Raw genomic sequence first — 25,617 nt, 5'->3', positions numbered from 1 at the left:
GATCTGTATAGTCAAAGCTGTAGTTTTTCCAGTAGTCATGTACGGATGTGAGAGTTGGACCATAAGGAAAGCCGAGTGCTGAAGAATTGATGCTTTTGAATTGTGGTACTGAAGAAGATTCTTGAGAGTCCCTTGGACAGCAGGGAGATCAAACCAGTCCATCCTAAAGGAAATCAGTCCTGCATGTTCATTGGGACTGATGCTTAAGCTGAAGCTCCAATAACCTAAAGCAAAGAGCTGATTTATTGGAAAAGACCCTGATGCTGGGAAAGATTGAGGGCTGGAGAAGAAGGGTGGGACAGAGGATGAGATGGTTGGATAGCATCATCCACTCAGTGGACACGAATTTGGGCAAACTCCAGGAGATAGTGAAGGACAGGAAGGCCTGGTGTACTGCAGTCCATGGAGTCACAGAGTCGGACACAACTGAACAAGAAGCTAAAAGCATAAGCAAGATTATGAAGGTTTAGTTTAATGGCTCAATCTCTTAAGCATATTTCTTGTTTTCCTTATTTTGATTATAAACATTTCTTATGGACTTCTTTTGATTTGCAAACTTTATGGAAACAGGTTCTGTAATGATTCTAATGCATCTGTTCGTTCTTTTGCACGTGTTGGAACTTCTAGGCATGAGTAAATAAGGTGACAGCTTTCTATCTATTAATACCAACAGGTCATGAGATACCAGGAAGCACTAGACATGTAAGCTGTTATGGGATATTTGGTTCATCTCAAGCAAATTTTATGTTTTTTAATCTGTTAGTCTGATCCTGATGTTGTTTATGCTCAGTTATCTACGAACTTAGGGATGCTTTAATTTGAGAAAAGTCTGAGTAAATGTGGCTTGAAAAAAACATTTAAGTCACTATTGTTTCCTAAGTCAACACACTTTATATACCATGCCCTCTAGGAGCTGCTGATACTCTTTCACTATCCCCAGATGGATGCCCTAAAAGGGCTGCCAGAACATGATACAACAGACTGGTAATTTGTTATTTCACAGTGTTATCAGGGCTGTGCTCCCTCCAGAGCCTCTAGGGGAGGATCTTTCCTGATCTCTTCAGCCTCTGGCAGACCCACGTGTTCCTTGGCTTGTAGATATATTACTCCAGTCTCTGCCTCCGTCTTCATATGACATTCCTCCTTTGTCTCTGTGTCTTCACATTTTCCCCCCTTTTAAATTTTTTTTTTAACTGAAGTGTAGTTGGTTTACACTGTTGTGTAAGTTTCAGGTATATAGCACAGCAATTCAGATATATATATGTGTGTGTGTCTTTCAGATTCTTTTCCCATATAGGTTATTAATTACAGAGTATTGAGTAGAATTCTCAGTGCTATACAGTAGGTCCTTTTTGGTTATCTGTTTTATACATGTTAGTTGCTTAGTTGTGTCTGACCTTTGTGATCCCATGGACTATACCCACCAGGCTCCATTGTCCATGGAGTTCACCAGGCAAGAATCCTGGAGTGGGTAGTATTCCCTTTTCCTGGGAATCTTCCTGACCCACGATTGAACCCAGGCCTTCCACATTCCAGGCAGATTCTTTACCATCTGAGCCACCAGGGAAGCCCCATTTTATACACAGAAGTGTGTCTATGTTAATCCTAGCCTCCTAACTTACTCCTGTCTTGCCACCTCCCTTTCCCTTCTTTCTTTTTCTAAGGTCACTGGTTGTGTTGGATTAAGGGTCTGCCCTACAACATTATGACTTCATCTTAACTTGGTTACATCTACAAATAAGGTCACAGTCTAAAATACTGGGGTTTGAACTTCAACATTTCCTTTGGGGAGGAGGGGTCACCACTCAAGCCATAACCCCAAATCTGGTACTTATGATACTGCTGGACTGTGACTGACTGAGGTCAGTCCCTCAGAGAAATGCGGAGGTGGGTAGAATCGTACTACTGAAAATAAACTAGTCACTTAGCATTTAGAATGACTGCTCTTTTCATCAGCTCCTTCACGAGATGGTTGTATTTTCATGATGATGTGGATTTTTTCATTTTTGAAGGTCCACAGGATGATGTTATTTCAACTAGTGCAGCGTGATATGACAACAGGAACACTGTAATACGGTGCAAATATCAACAACCACAAAGTCAGTAGGCCGAGCAGATAATGTGCTTGAACATTGCTGTGACAATCAGCAAATGATTGATGTGTGAAGCACAGCTTTTAGCAGCAGCTGCTTTCCTGAGAATTGGTTTTAGTGAATCACCACTGGAGCTGCCTTCTTCCTCTGAGCCAGATAAATCCTGACATGAACAAGGGGCCGATAGAGGAAGTCAATTCGGCTAGTAGTAAATGTCACTGGCCTCCATATGAGGCATGTAGTCATTCTCAAATCTGAGAAGGGTAAGGAAGGAGATAACTTTGACATTAAATATATCTTTGTTGAGTTTTGTCTCTTTTACTGTTCTGTCCATAATCTTTTTGCCTTGAATGTAATGTCTTAAAGTGAAGCATATTTAAATAAGTTAATTCATCTTTTAAATAATAAATATATTTAATGTAAAGAATTTAGTATGTTTACTAAGCAACATTCTAGGGAAAAATACATCTTTGTAGAAAAGTGTATTAAGACTTTCCTTGATTCTACTTTTGTACTTTAATGATGTCAATGTTTTAAAATTCACCTGTGAGTGTTGGGCTCCAGTCATGAAGTGCAGTCTATACAGCCTGATGCAGGGGCCTGCTCTAAATGGCTCTCCAGTTCTAGACAGATTATGAATTAGAAAAGCGATGGGTTTTTTTAGTTGACCCATATACAGCTAAGTTGCTTCAGTTGTGTCCGACTCTGTGCAACCCCATAGACGGCAGCCCACCAGGCTCCCCCATCCCTGGGATTCTCCAGGCAAGAACACTGGAGTGGGTTGCCATTTCCTTCTCCAATGCATGAAAGTGAAAAGTGAAAGTGAAGTCGCTCAGTCATGTCCGACTCTTTGAGACCCCATGGACTACAGCCTACCAGGCTCCTCCGTCCATGGGATTGTCCAGGCAAGAGTACTGGAGTGAGGTGCCATTGCCTTCTCCGATATACCTGGATTTAAAAAAAAAAATCCTCAAAATGGTGACGACAACAACAATGACAAAGAGAAACAAGGCTAGGCTGCCTCTCTTAGTAAAGGTAAATAGGAAAACCAGAAATGAGCATTTTGGCCTAAGCCTCTTTATTGATGAACTGAGTTTGAAGTCATGGCTGGTTTGCTTTTCAGAGATAATTCTTAGAGATAGTTTCCAAGAATAACTCTTCCAAAGACTTATTAAGAATGAATTTATCTCAAAATGCTGTTTCAGATTTTTTCTTAATGCTATTCTAAAATCTAAAACTAACAATCAGTGTTTTATTTAGATAGAGGCATCTAAATCTGTATCTTATTAAATAGTTAACAAAGATATATGCCTCAGAATAGGATTTCTCTGAATACATTTCTTTCTACTTGTGTTTTTCCTAGATGGTAGGAAGAATAAATAGCCATGATTGAGAATATTAGGGCAAAGTAGATTAAAGAGGGAAACCTTTGGCCCAGGAAATAATGGGAACAAAACCACACAGGAATTCATACAGAGTTAGTATTGAAAGGAAATGGAGGTCAGGAGGAAGGGATAAAAAAGTTGGCTATAAATCAATTTTATTAATGAAAAAAATACCAAAGTGTGTTTGAAATTTTCATAGCTCTGTTTTGGTTCTGTGTTGGTAATTGACAGTTGGGTTTTAGATGAAGCTGAGTTTATACTCCTTTGCCCCCAATAAAGTAATGATTTGTGATCTTGTACTACTCATTAACCTTCTAAAGTGCACTTTCTCCTTTGTTGCAAAGAACATCCTAATCATAATGACTATTGTTTATTAAGGTATTTATACTAAGACATTGTCTCACTTAATCTTCAGAACATTCTGTGAGCAAAAGTTCTGTTTTTACATTTGTTGTTGTTGGTCAGTCTTCACAGACTGTAGCACGCCAGGCCTCTCTGTCTCTCACCATCTCCCAAAGTTTGCTGAAGTTCATGTCCATTGAATCAGTGATGCCATCCAGCCATCTCATCCTCTGACTTCCTCTTCTGCTTCTGTCCTCAGTCTTTCCCAGCATCACAGACTTTTCCAGTGAGGCAGCTGTTTGCTTCAGATGACCAAAATACTGGAGTTTCAGCTTCAGCATCAGTCCTTTTAATGAATATTCAGGGTTGATTTTCCCTTTAGATTGACTGGTTTGATCTTTTTGCTGTCCAAGGAACTCTCAAGAGTCTTCTCTAGCATCACAGTTCAAAAACATCAATTCTTCAGCGCTCAGCCTTCTTTATGGTCCAGCTCTCACAAACATACTTGACCACTGGGAAGACCATAGCCTTGACTATATGGACCTTTGTCAGCAGAGGAATGTTTCTGCTTTTCAACACACTGTCTAGGTTTGTCATAGCTTTCCTGCCAAGAAGCAAACATCTTCTGATTTCATGATTGCATCACCCACTGCAGTGATTTTAGAGCTCAGGAAGAGGAAATCTGTCACTACTTCCACTTTTTTCCCTTCTATTTGCCATGAAGTAATGGCGCTGGATGCCATGATCTTAGTTTTTTTAATATTTAGTTTAAGCCAGCTCTTTCACTCTCCTCCTTCACCCTCATCAAGAGGCTGTTTATCTCCTCTTTGCTTTCAGCCATTAGAGTGGAATCATCCACTTATCCGAGGTTGTTGATGTTTCTCCCGCCTGTCTTGATTCCAGCTTGTAACTCATCCAGCCCGCCATTTCTCATGATGTGCTCAGCATATAGATTAGACAAACAGGGTGACAGCAGACAGCCCTGCTTTACTCCTTTCCCACTCTCGAACCAGTCGGTTGTTCTATACAATGTTCTGACTGTTGCTTCTTGACCTGCATACAAGTTTCTCAGGAGACAGGTAAGGTGATCTGGTATTCCCATCTCTTTAAGAGCTTTCCACAGTTTATTATGTTCCACACAGTCAAATGCTTTGCTGTAGTCAATGAAACAGAGGTAGATGTTTTTTTGGAATTCCCTAGCTTTCTCTATGATCCAGCAAATGTAGGCAATTTGATCTCTGGTTCCTCTTTCTTTTCTAAATCCAGCTTGGACATCTGGCAGTCCTTGGTTCACATAATGCTGAAGCCTAGCATGCAAGATTTTAAGCATGACCTACCTAGCGTGGGAAATGAGTGCAGTTGTCTGATGGTTAGCACATTCTTTAGTCTTCTTGGGAATTGGGATGAGGATTGACCTTTTCCAGTCCTGTGGCCACTACTGGGTCTTCCAGATTTGCTGACATATTGAATGCAACACCTTGATGGCATCATCCTTTAGGGTTTTGAATTGTTCTACTGGAATTCTGTCGCATCCACTAGCTTTATTAACAGCTTTATTATCTTCCTCCACGGAAGAATGGAGGAGAACTACTAATAGCCCCAGAAAGAATTTTCACATTATACATAAGAAAAGTTGTATTAAAGTGGCCCAGTTATGGTTATGTTCTAGAGTCAGCCTGGCTCCAAAGCTCATGTGCTTAGCATTATACTGTTGTTAGTGTTAGAATCTCTCCCAGCCTTAGCCTGCTCTGACCACACTTTTATGATCATCTGAATTTCTTTGCCTGGTGTTCTCACCACTGACACTGCCAGACTTGAAGGTTAACATTTCAAAAGCCCATAAGGCTCCCACAGGTTATCTGTGCAGATATGGCAACTAAAGTCCAAAGGGTTTGGAAGAGATGTTGCAAGAGATCATTATGTCCATTTCCTAAGAGCATCTTGCCTCACACCCAAAGGGCACCAAATCTTTGAAAAACAGCTTTTTAAAGTTGGGACTCTATTGTGGTTTTGTTGTACTACTCCATCTTCCACCTCTGTTAGTCTAGGAGTCTGTCAGATCACTTTGTGATAGATTTGCAAGATGACATCACATTGAATACTAGTCCCCAACTGCCTTCAAGGACATTGCTGTGCTTTTTGTAAAAGCAGATCAGGTTCCTTTGAACAAATTACTGATTGTATCAAGGTGGGGATGGAGCATCTGGTATTAAAATATAATGCTAATAGGATGACTCATAAAAACCACTTTGAAAAAAATAGATTTGCATATCCATAATGACCTCTTTCCCACGTATTTACTCTTTGCTGCTGCTGTAGGTTAACCTAGTCAAGCATCACTGTCATTACTGAGTCAGTCTGACTTTGTGGGTTTAAATCTTGACACTGCTTGACACTGGCTCTATTATAACCTCAGGATCCCTCAGGAATCCAATGGTATCAGTGTTTACTTCTGGGGACTTTTGTAAGGATTCATCGAGAGAATGTTTAAGACCGAACTGGAAAATCATGGACACTCAGCAGTTGTTGCTCTCTTCCCTCCCAATGAGTTCGTAGATTCACTTTCATATATAAGAGTTTTCAGGGAGAGCAGAAGATGGCGGAGGAATAGGACGGGGAGACCACTCTCTCCTCCACAAATTTATCGAAAGAACATCTGAACGCTGACCAAACTTCACAAAACTACTTCTGAAGGCTGGCTGAGGACGTCAGGCTTTCACAAAAACTGCGCATTATCTTCAAAAGAGGTAGGAGAAATTATAAAAGATAAAAAGAGAGACAAAAGAGTTAGGGACGGAGACCCGTCCCGGGGAGGGAGTCGTAAAAGAGGAGGAATTTCCAAGCACCAGGAAACCCTCTCACCGGCGGGTGTGGGGGAGGATTTTTTATCTCGGAGGGCAACGTAACTGGGAGGAAAAATAAATAAAATTGACAGATTACGTGCCTAAAGCAACTCCCAGCAAAGAACCCCAGACGCTCGCATCATCCGCCACCAGCAAGTGGGGGCTGAACGGAGAGGAGCGGGCGGCATTGCCTAGGGTAAAGACCGGGCCCGAGTGCCCCGAGGGCAATCTGAGGGAGCTAACGTGAGATAGTAACCTAAACTGTGGGACAGCGAGAGAGAGAACTATCCCGCGAAAAGCCCAACTCTAAGGCACTGCCGGCCCGCTCACAGAACAAAGGACTGAGCGATACCAGAGGAGAGCTAGCCGGCTGCGGACTGCGCCATCCCCCGCCGGACACAGCGGGCAGGCGGGGCCCGCCAGAGCCGGAAAGGGGCAAACTCGGCTCCAGAGAGGGCACCCCCTACCAAACTGCAAACAGGCTCCCAGTTTTTTAAGCAAAGACTGCCTGAGATCCCGGAGGGTCGACAGCAGCCGGGAGGGTCGCAGCCAGAGACCAGCTCCCCAGAACCGACACAAAGCACACCGGAGCCGGGCGCGCCCGTAAACCGAGGCGGGGACCAGGGAGGTGATAAGCCGCACCGCCCCAACAGGGGACAGCGCCCTCGCCAAACTCCTGGCCGCCTGGGCAGCTCCGACCGGGAACGGCACAAGCCGCGGGCAAAATCGAGTCTGCGCCTTTGTGGAGTAACCGGGAGCCTGAACCTGAGCGGCTTAGTCCTGGGAAGTGCACGCAGCTCAGGGCCCACTCCCCGGCCGAGTAACCTGAAGCCTGAGCAGGGTAGACGGGGAAAGCACACACGCCGTGAGCGGGGGCGAACCCAGTGCGGCCGAGACACTGCGAGCTTACCACACACACGCCAGAATTGCAGTGTTCCTTCCTCCCCACAGCACGATTGAACAAGCGAACCTAAAGAGATCACCTCCACCGCTTTGATGCAGGGCGGAAATTAGATACTGAAGAGATCTCCAAACAGAAGCCAAATAAACAGAGGGAAGTGCTTTGGAAGGGACAGGCCAACAGATTAAGATCCCTGTAGCTAATACCGACTGCATTAAAAAGGACCTACAGATCTTGAAAAGTATAAGCAGGAATAAGGATCTATCTAAAACTGAGCAGATCCCACACTGCTCACAACAGCTCCAGAGAAAGTCCGGGATATATATATTTTTTACTATTATTATTTTTTTTAATTTTTTTTTAATTTTTTTTTTTTAATTAAAAAAATTTTTTTTTCTCTTCTTTCCTTTTTCTTCAAGTCCTCTATTACACCTTTAAGTTTCATTTTCATAACCCACTATTAACTTGCAAAAAAAAAAAAAAAAAACCCTATTTTTGAAGCAAACTACATACATATATCTTATACCTTTTGTGTTTTTTTTTTTAATGTTTTTTTCCTGTTCTACATTTTTTTACTGTTTCTTTTTTTACTGTTTTACTGTTTTTTTTTCTTTTTACACTGTTCCCTTTTTTCTTTTTTTTTTTTTTTAGATTGTAAGTTTTATGAGTCTAACCTCTACTCTAGATTTTTAATCTGTGTTTTACATATTTGATATCAACTTTGTACATTTAAGAACCCAATCTTTAGGACCCATTTTTACTCAGGAGTGTGATCACTGGCCTGATCACTCTGTCCCCCTATTGATGCTCTTTCTTCTCCCCCAGGGAACCTCTATCTCCCACCCTCCTCCTTCTCTTCTCAACCCAATTCTGTGAATCTCTGAGGGTGTTCTGGGTACCGGAGAACACTTCAGGAACAGGATACTGCCCAGATCTCTCTCTCCCCTCTTAATTCCTCCCTTTCTACTCATGCTCACCTCTGTTACCTTCCTCCCCCCTCTCTATGTATCTCTGTGAATCACTCTGAGGGTTCCAAACTGTGGAAAGCACAGAGGGAAGTGCTTACTGGCTAGATTGCTCTCTCCACATTTGAATTCCCCTCTTCCCCTCCTGGTCACTACAACCCACCCCCCCCACCTCATCTCTCCATGTAACTCAGTGAACCTTTCTGGGTATCCCTCACTGTGGAGAATCTTTTCACCATTAACCTAAAAGTTTTATTATTGAGGCTGTATGGAAGGAGAAGTCTTGAGGCTACTGCAAGAATAAGACTGAAAGCCAGGGGAAACATTAATTAATAAGAGACCATCCAATAGCCTCCATAAATTCACTGAAACCAAGCTCCACCCAAGAGATAATAAGTTCCAGAGCAAGACATACCACGCAAATTCTCCAGCAACGCAGGAACATAGACCTGAGCATCAATATACAGGCTGCCCAGAGGCACACCAAATCCATAGACATCTCAAAAATTAATACTGGTCACTCCATTACACTCAAGAGAGCAGAAATCCAGCTCCGCCCACCAGAACACCGACACAAGCTCCCCCAACCAGGAAACCTTGACAAGCCACCTGTCCAACCCCAACCGCAGTGAGGAACCTCCACAACAAAGAGGAACTTCATACTACCAGAATACAGAAGGGCCACGCCTAACACAGCAATCTAAACAAGATGAAAAGGCAGAGAAATACTCAGCAAGTAAAGGAAAATGAGAAATGCCCACAAAGCCAAACAAAAGAGGAGGAGATAGGGAATCTATCCGAAAAAGAATTTAGAATAAGGATAATAAAAATGATCCAAAATCTTGAAAGCAAAATGGAGTTACAGATAAATAGCCTGGAGACAAAGATTGAGAAGATGCAAGAAATGTTTATCAAGGACTTAGAAGAAATAAAAAGGAATCAATATAGAATGAATAATGAAATAAAGGAGATAAAAGACACTCTGGAGGGAACCAACAGTAGAATAACGGAGGCAGAAGATAGGATAAGTGAGGTAGAAGATAGAATGATGGAAATAAACGAAGCAGAGAGGAAAAAAGAAAAAAGAATCAAAAGAAATGAGGAAAACCTCCGGGACCTCTGGGACAATATGAAACGCCCCAACATTCGAATCATAGGAGTCCCAGAAGAAGAAGATAAAAGGAAAGGCCATGAAAAAATACTCGAGGAGATAATAGTTGAGAATTTCCCTAAATTGAGGAAAGAAATAGTCACAGAAGTCCAAGAAACCCAGAGAGTTCCAAACAGGATAAACCTAAGGCGAAACACCCCAAGACACATATTAATCAAATTAACAAAGATCAAACACAAAGAACAAATATTAAAAGCAGCAAGGGAAAAACAACAAATAACACACAAGGGGATCCCCATAAGGATAACAGCTGATCTTTCAATAGAAACCCTTCAGGCTAGAAGGGAATGGCAGGACATACTTAAAGTAATGAAAGAGAATAATCTACAACCCAGATTACTGTACCCAGCAAGGATCTCATTCAGATATGAAGGAGAATTCAAAAGCTTTACAGACAAGCAAGAGCTGAGGGAATTCAGCACCACCAAACCAGCTCTCCAGCAAATGCTAAAGGATCTTCTCTAAACAGGAAACACAGAAAGGATGTTTCAACACGAACTCAAAACAACAAAGTAAATGGCAACGGGATCATACTTATCAATAATTACCTTAAATGTAAATGGGTTGAATGCCCCAACCAAAAGGCAAAGGGTTGCTGAATGGATACAAAAACAAGACCCCTATATATGCTGTCTACAAGAGACTCACCTCAAAACTAGGGACACACACAGGCTGAAAGTGAAAGGGTGGAAAAACATATTCCATGCAAACGGAGACCAAAAGAAAGCAGGAGTCGCAATACTCATTTCAGATAAAATAGACTTTAAAATAAAGGATGTGAAAAGGGACAAAGAAGGACACTACATAAAGATCAAAGGATCAATTCAAGAAGAAGACGTAACAATCATAAATATATATGCACCCAACATAGGAGCACCACAATATATAAGGCAAATACTAACAAGTATGAAAGGGGAAATTAACAATAACACAATAATAGTGGGAGACTTTAATACTCCACTCACGCATATGGATAGATCAACTAAACAGAAAATTAACAAGGAAACACAAACTTTAAATGATACAATAGACAAATTAGATTTAATTGATATTTACAGGAGTTTCCACCCCAAAACAATCAATTTTACCTTTTTCTCAAGTGCACATGGAACTTTCTCCAGGATAGATCACATCCTGGGCCATAAATCTAGCCTTGGTAAATTCAAAAAAATTGAAATCATCCCAGCCATCTTCTCTGACCACAATGCAGTAAGATTAGACCTCAATTACAGGAAAAAAACTATTAAAAGTTCCAACATATGGAGGCTAAACAACACGCTTCTGAATAACCAACAAATCACAGAAGAAATCAAAAAAGAAATAAAATTATGCATAGAAACGAATGAAAATGAAAACACAACAACCCAAAACCTATGGGACACTGTAAAAGCAATACTAAGGGGAAGGTTCATAGCAATACAGGCGTACCTCAAGAAACAAGAAAAAAATCAAATAAATCAACTAACTCTACACCTAAAGCAACTAGAGAAGGAAGAAATGAAAAACCCCAGGGTCAGTAGAAGGAAAGAAATCTTAAAAATTAGGGCAGAAATAAATGCAAAAGAAACAAAAGAGACCATAGCAAAAATCAACAAAACTAAAAGCTGGTTTTTCGAGAAGATAAACAAAATTGATAAGCCATTAGCCAGACTCATCAAGAAACAAAGGGAGAAGAATCAGATCAACAAAATTAGAAATGAAAATGGAGAGATCACAACAGATTCCACAGAAATACAAAGGATCATAAGAGACTACTACCAACAGCTATATGCCAATAAAATGGACAACTTGGAAGAAATGGACAAATTCTTAGAAAAGTATAACTTTCCAAAACTGAACCAGGAAGAAATAGAAGATCTTAACAGACCCATCACAAGCACGGAAATCGAAAGTGTAATCAGAAATCTTCCAGCAAACAAAAGCCCAGGACCAGACGGCTTCACAGCGGAATTCTACCAAAAATTTAGAGAAGAGCTAACACCTATCCTGCTCAAACTCTTCCAGAAAATTGCAGAAGATGGTAAACTTCCAAACTCATTCTATGAGGCCACCATCACCCTAATTCCAAAACTAGACAAAGATGTCACAAAAAAGGAAAACTACAGGCCAATATCACTGATGAACATAGATGCAAAAATCCTTAATAAAATTCTAGCAAACAGAATCCAACATCATATTAAAAAGATCATACATCATGACCAAGTGGGCTTTATCCCAGGAATGCAAGGTTTTTTTAACATCCGCAAATCAATCAATGTAATACACCACATTAACAAATTGAAAGAAAAAAACCATATGGTTATCTCAATAGATGCAGAAAAAGCCTTTGACAAAATTCAGCATCCATTTATGATTAAAACCCTCCAGAAAGCAGGAATAGAAGGAACATATCTCAACATAATAAAAGCTATATATGACAAACCCACAGCAAACATTATCCTCAATGGTGAAAAATTGAAAGCATTTCCCCTAAAGTCAGGAACAAGGCAAGGATGCCCACTTTCACCACTACTATTCAACATAGTTTTGGAAGTTTTGGCCACAGCAATCAGAGCTGAAAAAGAAATAAAAGGAATACAGATAGGAAAAGAAGAAGTAAAACTCTCACTGTTTGCAGACGACATGATCCTCTACATAGAAAACCCTAAAGACTCTACTAGAAAATTACTAGAGTTGATCAATGAATATAGTAAAGTTGCAGGATATAAAATTAACACACAGAAATCCCTTGCATTCCTATACTCCAATAATGAGAAAACAGAAAGAGAAATTAAGGAAACAATACCATTCACCATTGCATCAAAAAGAATAAAATACTTAGGAATATATCTACCTAAAGAAACAAAAGACTTATATATAGAAAACTATAAAACACTGATGAAAGAAATCAAAGAGGACACAAACAGATGGAGAAATATACCGTGTTCATGGATTGGAAGAATTAATATAGTGAAAATGAGTATTCTACCCAAAGCAATCTACAGATTCAATGCAATCCCTATCAAGCTACCAATGGTATTTTTCACAGAACTAGAACAAATCATCTCACAATTTGTATGGAAATATAAGAAACCTCGAATAGCCAAAGCAATCTTGAGGAAGAAGAATGGAACTGGAGGAATCAACCTGCCTGACTTCAGACTCTACTACAAAGCCACAGTCATCAAGACAGTATGGTACTGGCACAAAGATAGAAATATAGATCAATGGAACAAAATAGAAAGCCCAGAGATAAACCCACGCACATATGGACACCTTATCTTCGACAAAGGAGGCCAGAATATACAATGGAGAAAAGACAATCTCTTTAACAAGTGGTGCTGGGAAAACTGGTCAACCACTTGTAAAAGAATGAAACTAGAACACTTCCTAACACCGTACACAAAAATAAACTCAAAATGGATTAAAGATCTAAACGTAAGACCAGAAACAATAAAACTCCTAGAGGAAAACATAGGCAAAACACTCTCCGACATAAATCACAGCAGGATCCTCCATGACCCACCTCCCAGAATATTGGAAATAAAAGCAAAAATAAACAAATGGGACCTAATTAAAATTAAAAGCTTTTGCACAACAAAGGAAACTATAAACAAGGTGAAAAGACAGCCTTCAGAATGGGAGAAAATAATAGCAAATGAAGCAACAGACAAACAATTAATCTCAAAAATATACAAGCAACTTCTGCAGCTGAATTCCCGAAAAATAAATGACCCAATCAAAAAATGGGCCAAAGAACTAAACAGACATTTCTCCAAAGAAGACATACAGATGGCTAACAAACACATGAAAAGATGCTCAACATCACTCATTATTAGAGAAATGCAAATCAAAACCACAATGAGGTATCATTTCACACCAGTCAGAATGGCTGCTATCCAAAAGTCTACAAGCAATAAATGCTGGAGAGGGTGTGGAGAAAAGGGAACCCTCTTACACTGTTGGTGGGAATGCAAACTAGTACAGCCACTATGGAGAACAGTGTGGAGATTCCTTAAAAAACTGGGAATAGAACTGCCATATGACCCAGCAATCCCACTGCTGGGCATACACACCGAAGAAACCAGAATTGAAAGAGACGCGTGTACCCCAATGTTCATTGCAGCACTGTTTACAATAGCCAGGACATGGAAGCAACCTAGATGTCCATCAGCAGATGAATGGATAAGGAAGCTGTGGTACATATACACAATGGAATATTACTCAGCCATTAAAAAAAATACATTTGAACCGGTTCTACTGAGATGGATGAAACTGGAGCCCATTATACAGAGTGAAGTAAGCCAGAAAGAAAAACAACAATACAGTATACTAATGCATATATATGGAATCTGAAAGATGGTAACGATAACCCTATATGCGGGACAGAATGAGAGACACAGATGCATGGAACAATTTTATGGACTCTGAGGGAGAAGGTGAGGGTGGGCCGTTCTGGGAGAATGGCATTGAGACATGTGTATTGTCATATGTGAAACAGAGCACCATTCCATGTTCGATGCATGTGACAAGGGCTCGGGGCCGGGGCAGTGGGATGATCCAGAGGGATGGGAGGGGGAGGGAGGTGGGTGGGGGGTTCGGGAAGGGGAACACATGTAAACCCATGGCTGATTCTTGTCAATGTATGGCAAAAACTATTACAATATTGTAAAGTAATTAGCCCCCAAGTAAAATAAATAAATTTATAAAAAAAAAAAAAAAAAAAGAAAGAAAACATTTGATCCTCAAAAAAAAAAAAAAAAAGAGTTTTCATTGGCTTTCTTTTGTGAGCATAAATATTTGGATGCCAGGTCTAAATCTGCTGGTGTGAATATAACAGCATTGCATTTAGTCCTTAAAATTTTAACTTTTATTTTTAACATAAAAATTATTTATTAACTGTGATGCCCAACAGTTTTCTCGTTAGCCCCAGGTAAACCTATTAAAATAGTGTAAGTCATATGGAACACATGTCAGGCTTATGAGCTGATATCCTGCTCTTTGAAGATTATAATATAGGCAAGAAAGTAATATAGGCTAACAAGTTTAATATTGTTAGAAAAATGTAATAGGTACTTCCTTTATTAAAGCTTTATAAAGAAACGTGAAGCAGTGGGTAGTTTATAATAAGTTTGTGTCTGGTGCTTTTATGGTGTGGTTTTTATATGACACATGGTAAGACAGTGGAGAAAGGGGCTTTCCTGAATGATCAGAGTGGCTTTCAGATGTGTTAAGTGCCAGGAATTTTAGAACCACACGAGCCACACCTGACGCATTGGGCAGAACAGATGCAAATGAAGCTTGACAGTTATTCATGTTGAATGCTGAGTACCATGAAATGCAATCCTCTCTGCTGCCCCCACCCCTGACACACACACTCTTCCCTGATACCACCTCAAAATAAGAAAAAAGCTATTTAAATTAACTTAATGGTGTATGGCAACCTTTGTTTGGATATTTTGCAGACATTTATAAGGGAGAGGTCATTTGGGTGGGCAGATTCTTCCACCCTGATCTACTTGGAGGAATGCATAGTAGTGTCTGATCATGCTGTACAGGAAAGAAGGGTGGGTGGTGGAATCCTAAAATTTGAGCCAGTGTTAAGAACTTAAAAAGAAGATTGATTATGAAACTCACATATAAGGCTGGAAACAACAAGGACCAAAACTATGCCTAAAACATTGTGAAGACCATGTATAATATAATCTCTATGCGAAGAAGGGAAGATTGCTAACAGACATCTCTTCAAAGGAGAGGAGGGGAATATAAGTTTCTCATACGAAGTGAATTAATATGATTGGTTGTAATGAAAATGTGGTGGTAAAGAATCCTGGAGTTTTCCCTGATGACTTTTGGGTGGCTGAAATGTACATTCTGCTGGCTAAAACTAGAGAGAAAATAATCTTAAGAAAAAAACTACTATGAGGAGCTTCATCAATCTGAAGTAGATGGTGAAATTAAAACTAGAAATCATTGATTTGACTCCTCCCTAAAAAAATATCCTTCCGTTGGATGACCAAGGCCAGGTAGGGAAGAAAAACTGTTACAGAGCATGGTGTGACAACACTGCCTGAATATTTTGGAAAACTGGTGACCTCTCAGTAACTGAAACGCATCTGCTAAGTGATGCAGATTGCATTTCCAAACTCCTGCTTCTTGTAAGTAGCAGTTGACTTCCATGTTGCCAAACTTATTTAACTTTAAGGGTTAAATGTGAAATTTAGATCCACTGTATCTTTCAATGTAAGTTAATAAAAGTTGAGGAGGTGGCTTCTGTTTCATTTTATCATTTCCACGCTTAAAAACATCAGCCTCCTAGAAAGATTGAGGGCAGTAGCAAAACACTTCTGCTTCCATTTCCCTTCATTCCTTTTACTCCATTGCTTCCTCTCTTGTGAGAATGCAGAAAGGAGAGAATGATTTAAGTATCTGTTCTTTGTTCTCTGCTCTCTTGTAACTCCAAAAGTTTAAGTTGAAACTAAAGCATGATTGAGACCTGACTTGTTCAGAACTCTGATTGATGCTTTTCTCATTTTTCATGATACTTTTAAATGATTTAAGAAGTTTAGACCACATCAGATACTTTTTAAATTTGTTTGCCATCTTGGATTAAGGTTAATTCTGTTATTTCATATTTTCAATCATTACCCTTCTCTTATTAATTGCTGCTTACTGCTTCTCTCTCCTGCCTCTTGTGAGAACACACTATTATTCATTGACACATACACTGATCTCTTTTAGCCTGAGATTCTATCAGTTCTCATCTTTTCAACTCTATATACGATACAAAATTGCTGAAATTTCCGTTTTTAATTTTCTCCTCTTGTCTGAGTGCCAGGCCCATACTTCCAGTTACTTACTCTGCCGTCCCCTTGGCAGTATTGCCAGCATCTAAACTTACTAGCTCTTCTTCTCATCTGTTATTTTGTTAGTGATTCTGTGATCCAGTTCCCTAAAACCTTGCAATTGTTTCAACTCATTGCCCTCCTTCATTCACTTTGGCCTATCACCACATTCTGTGGATTTTTCTACTTCAAAATGTTCTTTATTCATCTGAATTAGTTAAAATATTGGTTTGACAGTTATAATAAAGTCCTGAAATAATAGTGGATTAAACATAGTGTGGCTCAGATGGTAAAGTGTCTGCCTACAATGCAAGAGACCTGGGTTCTATCCCTGGGTTGGGAAGATCCCCTGGAGAAGGAAATAGCAACCCATCCAGTAATCTCGCCAGGAAAATCCCATGGATGGAGGAGTCTGGTAGGCTACAGTCCATGGGGTCGCAAAGAGTTGGACCCGACTGAGCGACTTCACTTTCTTTAAACATAGTGTAGGTTTAGTTCTGTCTTATTACAGCCCAGGTAGATGGTACAAACATGGTGTAATGGCTTGACCTGTTAGGGATACGGGCTACATACATCTTGTTGCTTTGTCATCCCCAGGGTGCTGTCCTTGTCCACGTGGTGAATGATGGCTCACCACACAGATGCTATCAAGTTTTCAAAAAAGGAAAGAGAAGGGAAGGGCCAGACTCCCCTCTCTTTTAGGGTATAACCTAGAAATGCATACATCACTTATGCTCATAGCTCATGTTTCAGTGACAAAATCCAGTTACATGGTTGCATCTAGCAGCATGGGAGGATTGGTAGTGGGGTCCTTAGCTATGTACCCAGCTGAACTTTCTATTTTTTAGAGAAAACGAGCAGAAGAGCTATTGAGAACCCAACCAGAAGTCTCTGCCACACCTTCCTTAATCCAGTTTTATTGTCTCCCCCTTTGGTGGGCCTTTATTGCCAATGCCAAGATTACTTTTAGAGTCTTACAGCTGGATTTACTGTTTGCTAACTGTCAACTCATCTCACATGCTAGTAAAGTAATGCTCAAAATTCTCCAAGCCAGGCTTCAGCAATACGTGAACCGTGAACTTCCAGATGTTCAAGCTGGTTTTAGAAAAGGCAGAGGAACCAGAGATCAAATTGCCAATATCTGCTGGATCATCGAAAAAGCAAGAGAGTTCCAGAAAAACATCTATTTCTGCTTTATTGACTATGCCAAAGCCTTTGACTGTGTGGATCACAATAAACTGTGGAAAATTCTGAAAGAGATGGGAATACCAGACCATCTGACCTGTCTCTTGAGAAACCTGTATGCAGGTCAGGAAGCAACAGTTAGAACTGGACATGGAACAACAGACTGGTTCCAAATAGGAAAAGGAGTACGTCAAGGCTGTATATTGTCACCCTGCTTATTTAACTTATATGCAGAGTACATCATGAGAAACGCTGGGCTGGAAGAAACACAAGCTGGAATCAAGATTGCCAGGAGAAATATCAATAACCTCAGATATGCGGATGACACCACCCTTATGGCAGAAAGTGAAGAAGAACTAAAGAGCCTCTTGATGAAGGTGAAAGAGGAGAGTGAAAAAGTTGGCTTAAAGCTCAACGTTCAGAAAACTAAGATCATGGCATCTGGTCCCATCACTTCATGGGAAATATATGGGGAAACAGTGGAAACAGTGTCAGATTTTATTTTTTGGGCTCCAAAATCACTGCTGATGGTGATTGTAGCCATGAAATTAAAAGACGCTTACTCCTTGGAAGGAAGGTTATGGCCAACCTAGATAGCATATTTAAAAGCAGAGACATTACTTTGCCAACAAAGGTCCGTCTAGTCAAGGCTATGGTTTTTCCAGTGGTCATGTATGGATGTGAGAGTTGGACGGTGAAGAAAGCTGAGCGCCGAAGAATTGATGCTTTTGAACCGTGGTGTTGGAGAAGACTCTTGAGAGTCCCTTGGACTTCAAGGAGATCCAATCAATCCATCCTGAAGGAGATCAATCCTGGGTGTTCATTGGAAGGTCTGATGTTGAAGCTGAAACTCCAATACTTTGGGCACCTCATGCGAAGGGTTGACTCATTGCAAAAGACCCTAATGCTGGGTAGGATTGGGGGCGGGAGGAGAAGGGGACGACAGAGGATGAGATGGTTGGATGGCATCACCGACTCAATGGACATGGGTTTGGGTAGACTCCGGGAGTTGGTGATGGACAGAGAGGCCTGGCGTGCTGCAATTCATGGTGTCGCAGAGTCGGACACGACTGAGCGACTGAACTGAACTGAACTGTCAACTCACTCATTTTTCTTTTAAAAAGCCATTTTGTTGTTGTTGTTAAACCTCAGCTTAGTAGCCCACAGCATAAAGTCTTTCAAAACTCTTGATATCTGGTCCTATTCTACCTGCTTCTGATCCCTCTTCAACTTTCATTCATTCAGTCTTCGTTTATCCAGTAAACATGTGTTGGGTGCCTACTCTGTGTCAGGCATATAGAGTCATTTGTTTTCCTAAGCTAGTTCATTTGAGTTCTATGGATAGAAAACATCCTCATGAATGTCCGTGCTCCCTCATGTCACATTGATTCATCTTTTAATGTTTGTTTTCATCTTTATAATGCTTGAAAGATTAAATGCATCATCAGAAAACAGCTTTTCAAAACTGGGTCTTGCAGTTGAAGTGGTCAGATTTTTTTTTTAGGAAGCAGATGAAGTTCACCTGATTTTTTTTTTTTTTTTTGCATTTAAGAAAATTATTTTAAATGGAGTATAATTGCTTTATAATGTTGTGTTAGTTTCTGCTGTACAATAATGTGAATTTGCTATATGTATACATATATTCTCTCCCTCTTTCCCCTCATCTGACATTTTGAATGTTCAGGTCTTTATACATTTTAGAACTATGATTTGCTTTTAAAAACAAAACAAAAGTAGAAACTAACGCCCCTTAAAGCAGACTAGATTTAGTAGCTCATTGAAATTGTAAAATAGCTGAATGTAACCGTTGACTAAGTATTACCTCATGTAGTTCTCTAGTTGCTTATTTGTTCTCAAACAACTTCATCTTCAGTCCTACAATCCTAGGTATGAAACAGGCACACATTTATTTAATATAACTAACCAGGCATCATCTTTATATTTGTATTTCATTTTTTGGGGGGGAGAAATTGTCAGATGAGGTCCAGGGCTAGGGTGAGGTACATGAGGCCAAGCTGTATAAGTGCAGTGTTAGATCTATCTGAAGTGAACAGTATCCTTCTTCTTTATGCAGAGTTTTGCATATTGACTTGCTTTACTGCTCAAGTCATGAAAACTTTCAAGTTAGACAGTATAGATTTAAAAGAACAGAATGAGTATTCATTATTTTATCAAACCCTAGAAGTGAAAAGTACCTTAAATCTTACCAGATCATACTTTAAAAATGTATATTTGCAAATGAGATCTGATAGGGATGTGCAGGGAAGCCAGTCCATGAAAACAAGGCAGGGGCATCTACAATGAAGACAGTCCAATGTCCAGGATCAATCATTCAGCTACTTTATCTATTTCACTGTCTCACAACAGCTACTCTTGTTTCCTCTTCAGCATGGTAGCCTAATCTCTAAAATGGCAGTGTTGTAAGTAATTTTCAAACTAAACTCGTGGAGGGAGAGTTGAGGTGAAAGAAGACAAAGTGAGTAGAGACTGAAGCTGGTTTAGCCAGCGCCGTTCTATTTGTATCTGTCTTACATATTGGCCACCTGCTGAAGAGTTCATTTGGGAAAGAAATATTCTAAAATAGTTTGAAAATCACTGAATTAGCTGATTTGCAAGATCTATGCTAATTCACAGCCCTCTGTGTGCATGTATACTAATATGATGAATTTCTGCTGATCCACCCACATCTTGATCTGCTCCTCTTGCAAAGCCTGTAACAACCTTTGCTGAAACCACTGGCCTTTTTCCCTTGGGAATCTCTTAGTTGTTATATGTATATCATCAGCTTTTCCTTAGATTTAACTGCAGTTACAAGAGAGATAATGGAGAGAAAATTATATCTTGTATAGTAACAAGGTCTTCTAAATTCTGCATCCAACCTGGAAGTTCAGGAAGAACATAGTAGAAAACTTAGTTATATTTACAGTATTCTTATTTGGGTTAAATTTCTGTTAATATATTTAACATACTGTCAATGATAATACAACAAATTGTGTTTTTCATTAGAAGAGTGTTACTTATAATTTATAAACATGAATTTTCATAAATAGGAGATGTGTGCTCAAAGCAGTTTGTTGGTGATCATGTGAACAGTGGCATGCCACTGTTCTTAAAACCTTTTCAGAAATTACTTTTCTTTTATTGGTAGTTTTTGATAATTGATACTTTGAAAGATAAGTAGAGAGTCTCTCAGTCTCTTAATCTTTAGTGTATTTGTGTTTAGCATATTACCCATAAATCTGAATTTTGATGTCTGTGAAGAATCAAAAATTCATATGGATATTATTTTCAAAGTCCATTGCATGAATATATTTGAATATAGCATAAGCTGCAAGGAAGTGAAGAGAGAAAAATAACTGTCACTCTTTCTTTTGATTCTAGTAAAGTAGAAAGAGATAGGTGGAAATTCATAAAATAAAAACAAAATTTAATCCTGGAAAAGGTGTAAAATTATAGAGATTTATTAAATATATATTTTAAAGACACAAATAACAGTGTTAAGTTTTACCTGCTTTTAAACTGGATTCCTGTTTGCAGTTTCTACTAGATCTTTGCTGAGTTCAGTTCAGTTCAGTTCAGTCGCTCAGTCGTGTCCGACTCTTTGCGACCCCATGAACCGCAGCACGCCAGGCCTCCTTGTCCATCACTAACACCCTAAGTCCACCCAAACCCATGTCCATCGAGTCGGTGATGCCATCCAGCCATCTCATCCTCTGTCGTCCCCTTCTCCTCCTGCCCTCAATCTTTCCCAGCATCAGGGTCTTTTCCAATGAGTCAGCTCTTTGCATTAGGTGGCCAAAGTATTGGAGTTTCAGCTTCAACATCAGTCCTTCCAATGAACACCCAGGACTGATCTCCTTTAGGATGGACTCTCAAGAGTCTTCTCCAACACCACAGTTCAAAAGCATCAATTCTTCTGCACTCAGCTTTCTTTATAGTCCAACTCTCACATCCATACATGACCACTGGGAAAACGATAGCCTTGACTAGATGGACCTTTGTTGGCAAAGTAATGTCTCTGCTTTTTAACAGGCTGTCTAGGTTGGTCATAACTTTCCTTCCAAGGAGTAAGCGTCTTTTAATTTCATGGCTGCAGTCACCATCTGCAGAGCCATAAGCAAATGTTTGAAAAATTAGAACTACAAAAGCATTTTTCTTTATCTTGCTCTTTTGGGGTGCATATTTGCATTATTTTACATAAATTTTGCAGCTTGTAAAATTTTTACTTTGTTACTACTTCCCATTAGATCATTTGTTCATTTATTTTTCTCTTCCTCTTCTCAGTTCCCTTTATCTCATCTGAACAAATAGGACTCATTTGAAGGAAAACAGTTTCAGATACACAGTGAGAGGAACAGAGAAAACCATATAGGAAGCTGAGTAGAGGAACACAGTTGAAAGATGTCTGCTCTAGGTTTAAAATTCTTATGCAGTATGCATTCAAGCAGCTCTGAGTCTGAAAAGCACCTCACAAACCTTGACATTCAACTGATATTTATTGCATCCCTCCTACCTACAAGGTGAATGAATCACAGTCTGTGCCCTCAAAAGGCTTTAAGAAACTTGTGTGAGGTGGGGGATGGGAAGGCAAGCACTAATCAGAAATTAACAATATAGGTGATAGGTTCAATAGTAGAGATAGACTAGAGTGTTTTAGAGCACAGAGGAGGGAACCTATGTGATGACTTTCTCAACTTGACATTAATCCCTAATAGCACTGATGTAGTATAATTGCATTTTGTAGCTGGCAATCCTAGGTACTAACACTTGTTATTTGAAATGAAGCCTTTTGACTTTTAATAGAAAATTTTGTTGTAGAATTGGAGATTCTGCTTTTCTCAAGAAAGTCAAACAAGTCATGGTGTTTACCAGTTTTAAGTTAAAAAAGGACAAAATGGTTGAAATTTGATTTTCACCTTATCTGGTTTTTCATAGTCTTTTTTTTTTTTGATTTACAGGAAAAAGGGTTTGTCAGAGTTTCTTCCTAAACCTGTCTTAGAAATAGCAGCATATTTTAATCAGAGATTTGTAAGTATTTTTTTCTTCCTTATTTAGGAAATTAGATACTGATTTTGTGGAAGAAATGGCTCCTTCAGTAAAACATTTGACAAGATATAGTGATACAGTCTGAGTTGGCATGCAAAATTTGAATGGGAGCAAAGCACACACAAAAGTCACCCTTCAAAAAATGAAACAAGAAAAACAAATCCTTAGTCAGAAAACCTTCAACAAATCTATCTACAGCTACTGAATGTTTAGTTATTTTTCTTGCAATTTCTCTTTCTTAATGTCATTTTTCTTACTTTTCCCCTTTGTGAAAGTATCTGTGTGTTCACATATTTTAGAAAGGCTGTAACGTCAATGTGAAAGGAAGAGGAAAAGAGTAGGATATGAACAGAGGAAAGGGGAAGAATTTGAATTTTGTTAAAAATTGTATGGTTTTGGACAACTTTGTCTTTCCCATTAATGATTTTAGTGAATTGTTTTTAAAAAATCAAAGTTAGAACTCATAATAGCTATGATCCATTTGATTTCATCGTATTTATGAAATACCTTCTATTGTGCGATACCAAGTACTAGTCAACGCAGGAATGGGGAATCTGGGAGATCCTTTCAACTTCAGTGTAGCAAGAGATCACGACAAGCACATCTTTTCACAAATGTATTTGATTAGACAAATTGAGATGAATCAATGGGGGCAGAGAGTTTTGTCCTAAAAAAATGTGTTTATAGTAATAGCATCTTATATTGTATTCCCTGAAAGATATTTCAAGTCTAATGTAGTCCTATTCTAGCATGTTGAAAGGCATACAGTCTAGGGTCTATGGCATAAAGATAGATTAATGAAGCAGAGTCAGATAATTAAGGTCTGGAGGTGATTGGGCTCCTCACCAAGTGGACGAGACCCTGAACAACATACTTCTGTGCTTCTCATTAGCTAATATTTGTTTCAAAGGTTGTTGACTAGAAGTGATGACTACCTTGGATCATTTTAGGATTCTAGGGCATCCCTTAAATATTGTTGTTTATTAGTTACTAGTCCTTACATCTTGGCTGCTGTTGCTGCTGCTGCTAAGTCGCTTCAGTTGTGTCCGACTCTGTGTGACCCCATAGATGGCAGACCACCATGCTCCTCTGTCCCTGGGATTCTCCAGGCAAGAACACTAGAGTGGGTTGCCATTTCCTTTTCCAGTGCATGAAAGTGAAAAGTGAAAGTGAAGTCACTCAGTCGTGTCTGACTCTTAGCGACCCCATGGGCTGTAGCCTACCAGCCTCCTCTGTCCATGGGATTTTCCAGGCAAGCGTACTGGAGTGTGTTGCCATTTCCTTCTCCATACATCTTAGCTAATCTATGATTATTTTTAATGATGTAAACATTTGTGATGTAGGTAATAAAGCCAACCAGCAGGAACTGAGGCATATGGCTAACTTGCTTCCTCAGATAAGATCTCAGCAGATGGTTTTAATTAAAAGGTTGTACTGAACTCTTTAATTCCACGTTCTATAGCAGTATAGGCTGTTCTTTAGCTATGTGGCATTATATTTCAGTTCTTCTGTATCCATTTATGAATCTCATGGTTTTGGAGAAATTACCTGAACTCTCTACTGCTTCAGTTTGTCAGTAAAACAAGGGCAAAAGTGCTTGTATCACAGTTTTGTTATGGGAGTAAACAAGATGATCAAAGACGATAGAAATAATAATGATGAATAGGCCTCTATTGCAGTCAGAAGTTCCTGTCTTCACTATACTGTTCAGTAGACTTTGAGGTCTTGCCTGTATGATTATTTCATTTTTCAGCATGTATAAGCTATTTGTAAAATCACTGAAAGAATTGTTAAAATGAAGATTTGGGGCCGTCTTCTGAGATATTTTTGCCAAGCATCTTAGATATTTTACATGAAAATGATCTACAGGCTACCCTTTGAAAGACACTATTTTTCCTTTGTAAATGAGCCCCAAATTAGCTGATCACCAAAGGCACATGAGAGCCTTGTAAAAAAAAACATACCCAGAGTTCCATCTTAAAAATTCAGATTTGGTAGATCTGGTGCAAGGCATCAGAGCTTGTTTTTCAAGAGTTGCCACACTGATTTTGATATTTGCAAACTGCTGCTTTACAGCCTTACTGTATCTCTAATTTTTTATTCATAAAACTTTTGGCTGTGCTTGCTGTATGTGGATGAGGGAATATCATTATGGATATGTGCTTCAACTAGTCTAGATTAAGTTACAAGAGTGAAAAGGATGAGATTAGATGTCTGCATTTACAGTCATTACCTAGATTTACAGTCTTCTTACCCTTGGTTGTATAGCTGCATTAGTAAATCCAAGTGCTTACTCCCTATACTGAAGAATTTCTGCAAGAGAAAGTACTGTAGGAAACCATCTAGTTCAAACCTTTCATCTCACAGAGCAGGAAAATGAGGCTCAGAGCTATGCCCAAGGCCATGGGCAAGTCTTGGATCAACACTTGGATTTCTACCCCCAGCTCAGTTCCATTTCCATCACATCAGCTGACTGCCACGTCAGGAACCTGTGACACCTATGAAACCAGTACTTCTAGTGTTGACTGTAGGTAGGCTTCCTAGCAGGTGGAGAAAGTGCTCTGTGACTCAGCTTTCCTACTTACCTGCCCAGCTGTCTGAAAGTGAGCTTTTTCTTTCCTGACTCCAGTTCTCCATCCTGAGTAAAAAGCATCAGGAAGGTCACTGAGGGACTGAGGTTCTCACCAGGAGAGGCAGCCTGTTCCAGCAGTGACACCATCGTCTCAATTGCCTTCTTGATTCTTCCTCTTAGCAGAGCCAACTGTGCCTTTTTTCAAACTCCAGATCTCTAGATGGCAGAGCCATCATCGTTTTAGTCCATCTTCTTGCATCATTTTTTTCCTTGGCATCACTTTAGTTGCT

General features: G+C 39.6%; 1 protein-coding gene across 9 annotated transcripts in view; it reads left to right on the top strand.

Moving 5' to 3' along the window:
• PKIB (cAMP-dependent protein kinase inhibitor beta) overlaps positions 1-25,617 on the top strand; it is a 103,110-nt gene that overhangs the window by 39,548 nt on the left and 37,945 nt on the right. For 5 of the 9 annotated variants that reach the window (XM_081529406.1, XM_081529400.1, XM_081529401.1 and 2 more), the window contains one exon: positions 22,668-22,737. The exons of the other annotated variants lie outside the window; for them this stretch is intronic. The gene's annotated coding sequence lies outside the window, so the exon portion shown is untranslated. The remainder of the gene's footprint in view (positions 1-22,667; positions 22,738-25,617) is intronic. 9 annotated transcript variants of the gene reach the window in all.

This window comes from Giraffa tippelskirchi, chromosome 9 (genome assembly GCF_054371585.1).
Source record: "Giraffa tippelskirchi isolate mGirTip1 chromosome 9, T2T-mGirTip1v1.2.pri, whole genome shotgun sequence".
In the NCBI taxonomy this organism is placed as follows: Eukaryota; Metazoa; Chordata; class Mammalia; order Artiodactyla; family Giraffidae; genus Giraffa; species Giraffa tippelskirchi.
The sequence above is the reverse complement of the archived record's forward strand: the minus strand, read 5'-3'. Positions and strand labels throughout refer to the sequence as shown.